The sequence below is a fragment of the Lepidochelys kempii genome, chromosome 5 (assembly GCF_965140265.1).
Source record: "Lepidochelys kempii isolate rLepKem1 chromosome 5, rLepKem1.hap2, whole genome shotgun sequence".
NCBI classification, from domain to species: Eukaryota; Metazoa; Chordata; order Testudines; family Cheloniidae; genus Lepidochelys; species Lepidochelys kempii.
In genome coordinates this window covers 88,954,340-88,968,063 of record NC_133260.1, presented here as the reverse complement: position 1 = coordinate 88,968,063, position 13,724 = coordinate 88,954,340, and the positions used below count along the sequence as shown (strand labels likewise).

The 13,724-nt window shown below is 42.5% G+C and overlaps 1 non-coding gene across 1 annotated transcript; it reads left to right on the top strand.

The window, feature by feature from the left end:
• Positions 1 to 5,525: 5,525 nt before the first annotated feature.
• LOC140912187 (U1 spliceosomal RNA) lies at positions 5,526 to 5,685 on the top strand. Its single transcript, XR_012159263.1, has one exon. It is a non-coding gene; the product is annotated as a U1 spliceosomal RNA (small nuclear RNA).
• Positions 5,686 to 13,724: the final 8,039 nt, after the last annotated feature.

The window sequence follows — 13,724 nt, the reverse complement described above, 5'->3', positions numbered from 1 at the left end:
TAAGCAATAAAACAACTCTCTCAAATAGCAGTTTTCCAGGGCACTTTTGCTTATTATCTTCCCTTGTCTTCAACAGCATTTTCTGTTTGCTCTCCATGCCTTGCTGCTGTGGGTTTAGGCAGGGACACTCACTATATACATTGTATATTTTCTAATTCCCTTCAGGCAATAATTCTTATAACAACTGGTAGAAGGAGTCAGTTCACTATCAGATCTTTTATTAAAACAATACTAGATCTTCCAGTCTAACTGCAGTCCCTGATGTGTTTGGTCCATTATGTGTAATGGCATGTCTACCTTAAAAGATTATGGTGATATCATGGGAGAGTTGAACTAGCAGGTTTATGAGCTCATTTAAAATTGCTCGCAAAGCCATAGCCACATCCTAATTTATGAGCCTGAGCCTACAAACACTTACATACATGATTTGACTGCAGTGGGATGACTCAGATATAGGGGCTTTATTCTGCTGCTCTTATTCCTTGAATAATACTAGTTTTAATGAGCCTACCTTCAGCGTAAGGTACTACTCAGTGTAAGCAAGGGTGTCAGAAGTGCGCTTGGTGAGGGTTGAAGATACTCAGCACCTTTTAGAATTGGGCCCAAAGTGAAGAAAGCTTCCTGTGTGATTCCTGCAGCACACAGCTGAGAGTAAGGGCCACGCTTTGTTGATCGGGAGGTGCAGCTATCTTCTGCCTCCTACCTCATCATTAAGTGACCCTCTTTCTAAAAAGAGAGACTTTCAAATATATCTCTATTTTCAAAAACAAAATGTTTGAAAATTGTGGTTTTAAAATTAAAATTTTGAAAACAAAGACACAATATAGCTGAAAATAGTTATTTTTCCATGCATGCTTCTTGCCCTTTGTGGTACTTTGAAATAAATCTGTCGCTTAAAATGGCTTAAAAAATAAAAAAGAAGTGCAGCGTAACACAGTAGCTGCCAAATAAGCACTCTTTGGTGGCCAGAGGTGTCTCCACAGTGCCCTGCCTCTGTTTTCCCCTCCTTACACAAACTCCACACAGTCTTTGTAATCCGATAACAACGCATCTTGTGGTCTGGTTTTTATTAACACAGAGTTCCAGAAAAGCAAACACAAAAACAAAATCTTCCACCCATCCTTAAACTGGGCTCCATGCAGCCTAAAGCTGGGCACAACCCCTCCTCCCTGAGGTGCTGTCCCTTCCTACTGTCTGAGCCCCTGCAGAGAACGCAAGGCCTGGGCTACCTTCTTTGCCTTTTCCCAAAGGAAAAACAAAACTTACAGCTGGATCGTCTTACGTAGCCCCAACTCCCTTGTTTAGGAGCCACTAGAGGAAACCCTCTCTCCCTACAGCTTCAATTCAATCCTTCCCCCTTCAAGCTCTGTTCTCACAGAGCCATCGTTAGACCCTTTATAGCTCAGGTGTTGTCCCACTCCCTTAATTGGCTCAACTAGGAGCACCTCCTCTGGCACAGGGGCACTGGACTGCTTTAATCACAGGAACCAGCCACCCCGTGACATATAGTTAGACAATTTAAGTGCAGTTTTGAAAAGCAGAGCCTTTTTTCCCTTCCCATCTCCATCTGATGGACTATAGAACCTTTTTGTGAGTGTATTCTGCCATCTGCTGGGTATGAGGTGACTGTCTCTTGCTGTTTTTTTCACTATTCACTGGGTCAATTTTTTAAATTAATGTTGAACTAGTACAGAACATAAAATTATGATCAGATTTTGTACAACATTTCACATTACTGTCAACATGGGCCCCAGTCTTGCCATTCATTGGTCACTGTAATGAGAGAATTTTGCTCTGAATGTTCTGAAATACCTTGCAGCATCTTAATAGAAGCTTACAGAAACACCTTGGAAGGGGGTTGAAAACGCGGTAAAATTCATTTCTCCCAATTGATACAATTAAGGTGGTGACAGTATTAGGACACTTTGGTTTGCATAAAACAGTAATTAGTTTTAAGATTAAGGCTCTAATTAAATAGAAATTGATCGTTTAAATTTAGAAAATACAACATGGCTGGCCAAAATGGTGACGACAAGGATAATAGTTTAAATTTAGGTAGTGGAAAGTTCTAGCAACCATGATGGCATCAGAGGGAGGTGCTTAAAAACATCTAGAATCCAAGATGGCGTCAGAGGGAGGAGCTTTCCTACCTAAGAATAGGTATGATGTCATGCGGAGGAGCTGGAAAAAGCTAGCAGCTGATTGGCTGAGAGGAGCTGACCTTGAGAGAGCAACCAGTATGTAAGGCTGACAGCCAGCAGGCTGAGTCTGTAGTGGTTAGGCATAGGAGGCTGTCTACTAACAGGTTGAAAAGAAGTGGGTTTGAGGCTTTGCATGAGAATGGAAGCTGCCTGAAAAGAAGAACTGAACATCCTGAAAAGCAGCTACTTGAAAAAGCAGCAGCAGCAGAATTCTAAGGTTGCTGTGGCAACGAACAACTGCCTGCTAGCAGCTACCTTGCCAGCAGCAACAGAAGAGCAGCAACCGCCACTGCATCTGCGGCCCGACGGAGCAACAGCGCAGCTGTGGAGAACATAGTTCAGGAAATCAGACAGAGCAGAAGGACCAATGAGATGAGTCAGAGGGAAACTTTTGAAGAAGTATAAGTCTGATCTTTTTTATATCTATTATTTAAGAGTGTATGGGTTTGTCTGTAAATAAAGCTGGATGCCTGCGTCCTGAGGGAGATCTCTGCTACCCATCTTGTAACCGCTTGGCCAGCGTTTACAGAATGTTAAATGTTTAATGTTAAGAGTCAATGTTGATGTTAAGTAAATGTTTTATTTTTAATTTGTGAATATGGTAATGTTTTTTCTTGTGGGTATATACCACGTATACCACATTGTATTAAGTATGGGGTTAAATTGTATCACTAAAACTAAAAGCCTTTGTTTATAGGGGAATATCTATATGCACGTTACATTGAAGCTACTGTATTCTTTGTGTGGGGTGTCAGATATTGTAAGCAGTCTGTGTCTTTATTTCACAGTGCTGCTCTCATTATAAGATGCTTTAAATGTAATTTTATTGCATTTTTACTATGTTCCAAATAATGTCTTGCTTCATTAAATACATTGTAACCACTTATTTCTTTTAAATAAATTTTGTTTTCAAAGAATTACTCTTGTGTGTTCATCCTTGAGCGGAAGGCTGTATCTGTGTCCTTTCAGGGGTTACCAAAACTAGCTTGCTCTGGGGAATCTTCCGCAGGTTGGACACAAGCCCCCTGGTAACACTCTGGCATTTCCTTTAGGGCAGGCCACAACCTTGTTGTTCTTTGGTTAAATTAAAAGTGCCATTGCAGGCTAACATCACTGGCATCTAAAATTTTAGGGTAACAGCATGGGCAGATTGCTGTGCCTGCACAGAGCTCCAATGAAGTCAATGAGACTTTGTGTGGATGCAGTTAGTCACTCACACTCAAAAATTTGAAGCTTTAATTAGTTCTTTCAGTCCTACTCTTATTGGCCTTTTTCATATTATTTTATAATTTCTGTGCTAATTTAGAGTTTTTAAACATCAAATGTTTGAATTAATAAGTTTTTGTTGTGTGTCCCCCCCAGGGCAGCATGCTGACTCTATGGTTATGCTCTGCTCTACCATGTAAGGGTTTGATTTCTGACTCAAGTTCCTTACCCTCCAGGCCAGCAGGAGGTAGAATTACTTTGCATCACTATGTAAGGGGGAAACTAGCTGGTTTTAGAGCAAGGATTATCGGTTCCAAAAGTAAAATTTTCATCTTTTCAAACTAAATTTTAGCCCAGTCATTGCACGTCCCACCAACTCACAACTTTATCCTAAGCTGTACCACATCCTTGTGGTCTTCCTTCTCTTTCTGATGGTGTGCTGGCTGTTTTCTCTTCTTGGTCTCTAGTTCTCATCTGGTATCTCTCTGTCTCCTCATGTGAGTTCCAACTTCTCACATCATTTGCCTGTTTTCATTACTCCTCTGTCTTCCCCTGCAATCTCTTTCCTTCATTCTCATACAATCACTCTCGCATACCTCCAAGCAAGCAGGGCATCAGTTAAAAGACACAGAGGCACAGCAGAAGCAGACTAGTAGTGTGAGGGAAGTGTGGTAGCACTCCTGTAATGTTGTGAGAATTGGAAGGTGGTGTCTAGGGGAGGAAATTTATAATATGGGGAAATAGGATGGAGACTGGGAGATCAGGTAACCCATTCAAAAACCAGGGAGATGACAACCTTATTCAAAGGTAGTCTCATTCAGCTTTCTGCACTTGTATGAAAGAATGTTCTTTAAGCACAAATGAAGAATTTAGACCTGGTGGGTGAGATAATTTATGGGACCAACCTCTGTTGGTGAGAGAGACATGCTTTCATGCTGCACAGAGCTCTTCTGCAGGTCTGGGGAAGGTACTAAGGCCGTGTCTACACTAGCTCTTATGTCAGGGAAAACTTTTGTCGCTCAGGGGTGTGACATAAGTTTTGCCAGCATAAGCACTCGTGTACACAGGGCTATATGGGCGGCAGATGCTTTCCTGTTGACATAGCTAGTGCCACTCATTGAACTGGTTTTATTATGTCAATGGAGAGAGCTCTCCCATCAGCCTAATGCAGCTACATGAGCACTGTGCAGCTGCAAGCTTGTAAGTGTAGGCAGAGCGTCACAGCTAAATACAAGATAGAACAGATAGTTTAGCATAAGCAGTTAGCACATATACTAACGTACCATTCAAGGTGAAATGGCCTGTTAACACCCCTGTAGTCACAGAACTGTTGGGATTGGACCACAGAGGATGGATCACTTGATAATTCCCCTGTTCATTCCCATTGAAACATCTGGCATTGGCCATTGTTGGAAGACAGGATACTGGGCTAGATGGACCATTAGTCTGAACCAGTATGGCCGTTCTTATGTTCTTTTGACAAAAAGGGGTTAGTGGGTTACAGATTGTTGTAATAAGCCATAAATCCAGTGTCTTTATTAAGACCATGAATTTAAACTCCCAGGCTCATCCTTTGAAAGTGTTGCGCAGGTTTCCTGTGAGGATGAGAACTGAGAGGTCAGATATAGAATGATCACATTGTTAAAAGTGTTCACCCACAGGTGACATGGTGCTTTTGTCTTATAATTTTCCTGTGTGAGTTCATTCGAGAGAGTACTGATTGTCTGGTTTCACACACATAGTTGTTATTAGGGCATTTAGTGCATTGGATGAGGTATACCACATGCTGGGACAGGCACATGTAGGACTTGTGGATCTTGAAAGGTGTGTTGTGGGGGATGTTGGTCATAGAAGCAGTGGAAAAATATTTGCAGGTTTGGCATCTGTTGTTCTGGCAGGGTCTGGTGCTGCTCTGAGTTGGTCCTGGTCTGTTGGGAACTTGCTTCTGATGATGAGCTTGGAGAGGTTGGGGGGGTTGTTAACATGAGTGTTAAAGGGCCATTTCACCTTAAATGGTCCCTTAAAATATGCACTATCTGTTCAATCTTTTATTTAGCTGTGACACTTTGTACCTTTCCCAGACCCGAAGAAGAGCTCTGTGTAGCTCGAAAGTTTGTCTCTCTGACTGACAGAAGATACCATGATCATGAGGTGGTTTTCTCAGGATAAGGTTCATCCATTGCATTCCAGGGGTGCTGACCCTTGTGATTTCCCCCACTGTGGGAAACTCAACTGCATAACTTGTAGTAGTGGGAGACTGTGTTTGCACTTTCCCCTGAGAAAATAATAAACAGACGTTGGTTCAATAAGAGATATTACTTCACCCACCTTGTTTCTAACATCTTGGGACCAACATACTTACAACAACACTGCATATAGAATATAGGTTTCTAGTTGATTGCACTCATAAATCATATAATTAGATGTGTAAATGCTGTCATGTTCCTCTGCATCTGACTTCAGGCACAAAATTAATTAGATGCTGGATCAAGGCCTCTTTTAAGATGTCCCTCTCATAGACAAAGATGTCTATGACACCATAATAATGATTACTTGCATGCTGAACTCTAATACTGCTGTTAAACCTATGGTTCTTTATTCTGAAGGCCAAACAGACATTGTTAGTGGTATTTGATTTCTTACAGAAGTTGAATTTGTGTAACTGCACTGAAATTAATAAAAAATGGTTGGTTCATGGTGAACTGGATTGCTCAGGACATTAATAATGGGATGTTAAGCCAGTCAGCCCTCAGTCACTGTTTGGAATCTGGCCTGTTTCAATAGTGACAACAATTTATTTGATGGATGTTTGGTAGTATATTCTTTTTAGTTGAAACCAGTTTAGTTTGCTGGAAACTGAACTGCAACTACCAGTGTCTCCTTAACAACCACTGAACTTGGCCCTCGCTGATTAGTTTGGTGTAGTTTCAGTAGGGAGGCAAAGGACTGAACGGACACAGAGACTGACTTAAAGATGATCCTTCCAAATCAGGATGAAAGGACGCTGATGGGATAATGTGGGGAATTTGACATTGTTATAACTGGCTGTACCATAATTGTAAGGATTGAGTTCAGTCTCCAGTGCTATCAAATTAGCATATTTTACAAACAGTAAACCCACTTTAAAGGGACACTGTCCACTTAGTTAAAAGAAAAGGAGTACTTGTGGCACCTTAGAGACTAACCAATTTATTAGAGCATAAGCTTTCGTGAGCTACAGCTCACTTCATCAGATGCATATCGTGGAAACTGCAGCAGACTTTATATATACACAGAGAATATGAACCAATACCTCCTCCCACCCCACTGTCCTGCTGGTAATAGCTTATCTAAAGTGATCATCAGGTGGGCCATTTCCAGCACAAATCCAGGTTTTCTCACCCTCCACCCCCGCACACAAATTCACTCTCCTGCTGGTGATAGCCCATCCAAAGTGACAACTCTTTACACAATGTGCATGACAATCAAGTTGGGCTATTTCCTGCACAAATCCAGGTTTTCTCACATCCCCCCCACCCCCATACACACACAAACTCACTCTCCTGCTGGTAATAGCTCATCCAAACTGACCACTCTTCAAGTTTAAATCCAAGTTAAACCAGAACATGTGGGCACAATATCTGCCATGTACATTGGTCAAACTGGACAGTCTCTACGTAAAAGAATAAATGGACACAAATCAGATGTCAAGAATTATAACATTCATAAACCAGTCGGAGAACACTTCAATCTCTCTGGTCACGCAATCACAGACATGAAGGTCGCTATCTTAAAACAAAAAAACTTCAAATCCAGACTCCAGCGAGAAACTGCTGAATTGGAATTCATTTGCAAATTGGATACTATTAATTTAGGCTTAAATAGAGACTTGGAGTGGCTAAGTCATTATGCAGGGTAGCCTGTTTCCTCTTGTTTTTTCCTACCCCCCCCCCCAGATGTTCTGGTTTAACTTGGATTTAAACTTGAAGAGTGGTCAGTTTGGATGAGCTATTACCAGCAGGAGAGTGAGTTTGTGTGTGTATGGGGGTGTGGGGGATGTGAGAAAACCTGGATTTGTGCAGGAAATAGCCCAACTTGATTGTCATGCACATTGTGTAAAGAGTTGTCACTTTGGATGGGCTATCACCAGCAGGAGAGTGAATTTGTGTGGGGGGGTGGAGGGTGAGAAAACCTGGATTTGTGCTGGAAATGGCCCACCTGATGATCACTTTAGATAAGCTATTACCAGCAGGACAGTGGGGTGGGAGGAGGTATTGGTTCATATTCTCTGTGTATATATAAAGTCTGCTGCAGTTTCCACGATATGCATCTGATGAAGTGAGCTGTAGCTCACGAAAGCTTATGCTCTAATAAATTGGTTAGTCTCTAAGGTGCCACAAGTACTCCTTTTCTTTTTGCGAATACAGACTAACACGGCTGTTACTCTGAAACCTGTCCACTTAGTTGTAGTTCAATTTTAAACTTTTGTAAAAATAGTGAAACTTAAGACCAATAGAAATGTTTTCACATTTTTTTTAAAAAATTCTGTTGAAAGCACCTGTTAAAAGAACCCCCTCAAAATTTCCCTTCAGTGTTTGCAAACCAAAACATTACAGTTCTAAGAACTTGAAAGTGAAAATAAATATAAAGAAAAGTGAAACTAAATTCAGTTTCACTGAGTGATGATGCAAAAAGAAAATAGAGGGCATAAATTGTGACAAGGAAATTGGATATTTAACATTCCTTCTCTTTTAATAATCTAAAGTATCAGGCATAAGATAGGCAGACGTGTGTTTGATGAGCAAATATGGGATCTAATTCCTGCATCTGCAACAGTTGCTTTTAGCTGTTCTGGGACTGTGAAGCATCTGGAAACCCAGTAGTAGAATCCCTGGGTGACACAGAATCAAAGAAACACCCTCTCCTGGCTAGGTGTAGGGAACATGGCTGGGAGCAAGGGAGTTTGATTGTAGCATTCTTAGTGCCTGGTGATCCCCTTGAGTGCCAGATAGGCCCCTGGATAGCTCTAGAATCATAGGAGCTCAAAGTTAGCCCATAACCACCCTTGCTTCTCCAGTAGCGAGTTCAGCTTGGCTAGAAGAGTGATTCAAGGACAAGATTTTCAAATTGAAAGTATCTCTTTAAACGTTTGATCCAGTTACTATAAATAATGGTAACTGAAAAACAAACAAAACCCTCACATCCTAGGAGATGAAATCTTATTGTGGCTATTGGGTTGCTCATTAATCATTATTTTTCTAACGTAAGCTTTGCATTTTCAGTCACTGAACATTGTTTAATTTCAAACATATTTTAATGGGCAGAACGCTGAAGAGTTTATTCTGGGACTGACAACAACCTTAATGGATGCAGGAGCAGGTCATGCTTCGTACAATTGCATTTTGTTGTGGAGGCTTAAACCTACAGAGAGATTTTGTATGTGGCATGTAAGATATGCACAAACAGGAGCAATTTACAGCAGAGACCAAGGTTCAGAAATTGCAGGGGAGAATGAGCATATGCTCATCCATAAATAATTTGCAGTTTCATTTTTAAATAGGTAAAACGTGGCTCATAGATGAAAAAGGACAATCTATATGAATGAAAGCAATGGATTCTGAAAATAAGCAGGCATTGTAGGAAGATTCTAAACATCCATCTGATACATGCTATTGTGCTACTACCTCTGCTGCTTTGATTGAAATAACCAGCGATATTTTTGCAAGGACCTACTGCTGCAGGTACTAATGAGATTTAGCCCTCCGAAAGGGAATACAATTATTCAATTTAGACCCTAAATTTAACCTATTTTAAAACTGACAGTCTGATTGGCAATACATTTAAAACTCCCCACTGCCTTGTTTTTAAAAAGCTACCATTTAGATGTGGCAAACCAGAAAAAAAAGTAATTGTAAACATTGGATCTTGTAATTCAAACGTTTATTTAGAACTATATAAACATGTTTTGGTGTGCTTCTTTAAAGCCAGATACAGGAGTAGGCATAAGCTTGTGTCAGCTTCCTCTTGTTCACACTTGCTTTTTTGATACAGTTTTGCAACCCTGATGTGGCCCATGGGCCAAAAAGTTTGCCCACCCCTGCAATAGAGCATTCCAATATGGATTTGATTAGAGACATTCTCCTTCCCCCCACCTCTTTCCCCCCTTTCTTTTCACCTTCCACCTTCTACATACAGAAATGTTAACAACATTAAAAGGTACAGCTTACCATATTGATGTTCACTATGTTGTCCTAAATTTGAAATACATTTTAAAATCTAAGCAGAATGGATAATTAGCACATTGACATCTGTGCTTCTGTGTTTATCCCAAAATATAATTCAAGAGATATGCCAATCCCCTACATTTCCATACAAATGATACAAGTTTTTACACATATCAATTAAAGGAAAAGAGAACACTGATGTCCAATGAGGAACACTTTTTCACAGAGTGACTTATGAAAAATACTGAATTAGCAGTTGAATTGTGTTGCACCTCGGATAGGAGATTCAGATTCCCGAATTCATGAGAAGAGAATAACTAACATCACACAGATGTAGAACAGCATACCTATTCTCGAGTGGCTAATGAAACAATGTAAATATGTAACCTGAATATTTTATTTGTATCAGCTGAATAGTGTGTTAAGAGAGAGCACCACTCCCTATAATATAATGCATTAACATAATGCATCCACTTAATGTGGTATATGCTTGTTTGTTTATTATTTCCATGGATGTTATCTGGGACTTTACCTGCCACGTCTATACTACAAAATTATGTTGACCTAAGTTACGCTGGCATACAGCCGCCGCAGTTATTATATCACTTGTGCGTCTCCACATTATGTTTCTGGTGAGCACATGGACTGCTGACACAAGAAGTGCTTGTATTGATGCAAAGTGTAGTGCACCCTGGGTAGCTATCCCACTGTGCAACTCACCACCATCCAGCACAGGGTGTTTAGGGAAGTTTTTGCAATGCCTCCCAGGGTGAAAACAAGTCCTGCAGGGGTGGCTGGGATCATGGGTTCAACTTTCCATAATGCAGTATTCTCCATCCCATAACTTCATCCTCACCCCATAATATTTCATGCCTCTTTTCAAAATCCCCACAAGCCCATGGATCCCTCCCTGCTGCCCGCCGTCTGTGACAGAAGCATGGATCCTGCACCGCTCTGCACTCTATTGTGATTATGAGGTGCCTGATCCTTCAGTATTTGCAGAGCAGCAAAAAGAGCCACGGGAAACATGACTTCTTGGGGGCTAGAGTGCTGTGGGACACAGAAAGAAACAATTCAAGGTTGTCAGTGGCATTTATGGAGCAGCTGCAGATGGTGGTATACATATTCCTATTGTAGCACCAGACTACCTTGCCACAGAGTACATCAACAGAGAGGGCTACTTTTCTATAGTAATGCAAGCAATGGTGTATCACCAGTGATGCTTTACCAACAGCAATATGGGCTGGTCAGGGAAGATGCATCTTTAGGAACACAGGACTCTTCAGAAAGCTGGAAGCCGGGACTTTCTTTCCAGACTGGTGGATCACCCTTGAGAACGTTGAAATGCCAGTAGTGATTCTGGGAGACCCAGCCTGCCCCTTGCTCCCATGGCTCATGAAGCCATACACCGGCTACCTTGACAGCACCAAGGAGCACTTTAACTACAGGCTCAGCAGGTGCAGATGACAGTTGACTGTACCTTTGGTCATTTGAAGGCTCGTTGGCATTCCTCTGGAGTAACTTTTCTACAAACTGAAGCTCTGAACAAAGGACTGAATGACTCATCCAAGCTGTGGGTGTATTCCAGAGGGACTTTCAAGCCAGAAAACTCATCAATACTGCTAAGAATCTGATATATGGACTTTGAGGTCTCTGTATGTATCTGGTATCAGAGGGGTAGCTGTGTTAGTCTGGATCTGAAAAAGCAGCAAAGAGTCCTGTGGCACCTTATAGACTAACATACGTATTGGAGCATAAGCTTTCGTGGGTGAATAGTGGGTATTCACCCACAAAAGCTTATGCTCCAATATGTCTGTTAGTCTATAAGGTGCCACAGGACTTCACCCACAAAAGCTTATGCTCCAATACGTCTGTTAGTCTATAAGGTGCCACAGGACTCTTTGCCGCTTGTATGTATCTGAATGCTTTATCATTTAACAACTCTCTTCTTGTTCTCTCTTTTTCTTTATAACAAACCTTTAGTTTTATACACTAAAGGATTGGCTGGCAGCCTGATATTTTGGGTAAGATCCAAACCTATATTGACCTGGTGTAGGGAGGCGAGGACTCACCAGTGCAGCGCCTCCTGTTGGTCATCTTGGGAATTAGCTCTTTCCAGCCTTTGGAGTGCCCTCTGCAGGCCAGTGTCTCGCCTGCTGCCGGCATCCGTGTCCTTCCCAGACCCTGGTGACCTTTATCCTAGGATTCTGCCCTAGCAGTACCCCCACACTCTGGGTCTCCCCTCCCTGGGGAACCCCCAACCTTCTAAACCCACCTTGCCTCATTGACTACTGCCAGTCATCATCTAAGCCCCGCTCACTGGGGCAGACTGCAGTGTTATGGCCACTCATCAATGGCAAGGGGTTAGGACCAGATGCCTCTGCCTATTCCCAGGCTGCCCCTCTGCAGCCCCAGTTCTTTTCTGGGCCTTCACCTGAACCCCCAGGCAAGGGCAAAGGCCTGCAGCCTGGGGGTTTACCAGGCTGGAGCTCCCCAGCTGCCTTTGCCTTTGCCTTTGCCTTTGCCTTTGCCCTTGCCTTGCCTTGCCTTGCCTTGCCCTGCCCTGCCCTGCCCTGCCCGCCCTTCCCACTCCAGAGCTAGAGTGAGACTCTCCTGTTTCTGGCCCACAGCCCTCTTATAAGGGCCAGCTGGGCCCTGCTGTGGTCAGCTACTCACTCTGCTTCCCCCAGCTGCAGCCCTCTGCAGGGCTGCTTTTACTATTGGCTCCCCAGGGCAGCCCTCTCCCAGGGCCGTTTTAACCCCTTCAGGGCCGGAGCGGGGTGATGACCCCGCTACCCATGGTAATGTGGCTAACCTTTGGAGTTCAGAAGAACATTTTATGTATGTGAGCGGAGTTTTTTAAATAACTCTCACTGAACTGAACCCTAGGTGCTGATTAGGAGCCAGAGAACTGGAATGCAATAAAGGGGACTCTGTGATTTCTTTTCTTTTTTTGCTTCTTGATAAGAAGTGTGGGGGATCAGAAGCACAGTCTGTGACTGATTGGTGAGTGTACTTCAGTGTTAACCACCAGTATTTGGGAGAATCTGCTCTCCTTTTTGCAGCCTGTCCTTCCCTTTGCATTTTCAATGAGGGCTGCCACAAGCATCCTGGCTCACATGCTCTATCTGGCCTTTCTCTTTTGTGGTTCGGAATGAATCTTGTAGCTATTGCTGTGTATGTAGGAACATAACATTGTCAATGCACCTATTAATATTGTTTTATGGGTTCTGTGACACAGTGCAGCAACAGGAAATTGATTGCTATGAGACCAGATCATCACGAGTCAGCATATGTTGTGAACTAATAAGGATGAATTATGTTCCAAAATTTAGGATTTTATTATGTAATATGAACCAGGCAATTAAAAAAACATGTAGAACTTAATAACGCTTAATAAATTAAGGGAACAGAACTTATGAAGGGGAAAGAACAGTCATTTTCATTTCAGGAAAACCTCCACCAACCATGTCTTTCACAGGTCAGTGTATGTGAAGCGGTTATTTTCTTTAATGTCCCTGTGGGTGGAATGGTAGGGGTAGTGCACCGAGAGAGTGTAAAGGGATTATGTAGAATATTGAGAGAGTGTAAAGGGAGGTCCCTCTGGGCTGCAGAGGGAGGCGATCATAGGATTGTTGAACTTGCAGGTCCATTGGAGTCTGTAGTATCTGTGTTTGCTATCTGAGAATCATAAGCATCTCCTGCTGGATGTCTCTATCCTTTTCCTGTGCCTTTCTCCTCTCCACCCTATCCTCCATGCTGTCTGCAAGGGTGATCATCCAGGTCCTGTGCTCCTTCTCTGATGCAGCACTGGCCTGCAGGACCTCCTGGAACATGTCATCCCAAGTACTCTTCTTTCTCCTCCTTATCTGGTTCAGGCATTCTGCAGGTGTGGAAGGGGAGACTTCAAGGCCACAATACCAACAGCTGAAGATACAACACACAGAGGTACCGTTGCCAGTGTATTCACGACAGAAATCAAAATTTAGGATACTGAACTCACTCCTCTTGATCCCCACAAGCTGTAAGCACGGCATTCTCACCTCTCCTTGGGATGGATGCAGCACAGTGCCACTCACAGCAACAGCCATGGTGAGTATGGCCTAGGGAAAGG